Source organism: Mandrillus leucophaeus, unplaced genomic scaffold, assembly GCF_000951045.1.
Source record: "Mandrillus leucophaeus isolate KB7577 unplaced genomic scaffold, Mleu.le_1.0 Scaffold603, whole genome shotgun sequence".
In the NCBI taxonomy this organism is placed as follows: Eukaryota; Metazoa; Chordata; class Mammalia; order Primates; family Cercopithecidae; genus Mandrillus; species Mandrillus leucophaeus.
Window position 1 is genome coordinate 675459 of NW_012106509.1, and position 573 is coordinate 676031.

Consider the following 573-nt stretch of genomic DNA (forward strand, 5'->3'; position numbering starts at 1 on the left):
AAAAAAAAAAAAGAAGAAGAGTATGTGGAATGGGAGATACAGTTGCAATCTTCTTCGGAAAATATACTCTTTTGCCATCTGCCCTGTGAACACAAAAGCTCACATTCTTTCCATCTGCCTAATAGAATGATTTCATCCTTTAAGATCTTCAAGTCTCCACAGCTCAGTCTAGTACCTGTCATCTGAATCAAGTCTAGGTGTGGATAATTCTCCTCAGGTGTGGTTAATTAGTATAGCTGCTTGAGTACCATTCCTCTTGATCTGAAAAGCTCTGAATTAAAGGGACAAGTTATCCGTTCTTCACACACACTCAGCGTATACTGCGATAGTCCTAGAATATCTGCTGTACAAAATCCCTTCAAATACGGGTAAAACAGGAAGCACCTAACAGTCACTGTTCCACAGCAGGTCTGAAATCCAGCCAGGGATGTGTTGTCACTTTCTTGACTAGGGTTTATTCTTGCTCTTTAAAGATTGCTTTTCATGGATCTTGTTTTCACCTTCTGGGCTCTTCATTCTGATATCCGAGCGAGTCAGTCATCTTCTTTTTCCACCAAAAATTCTCCATGTTTA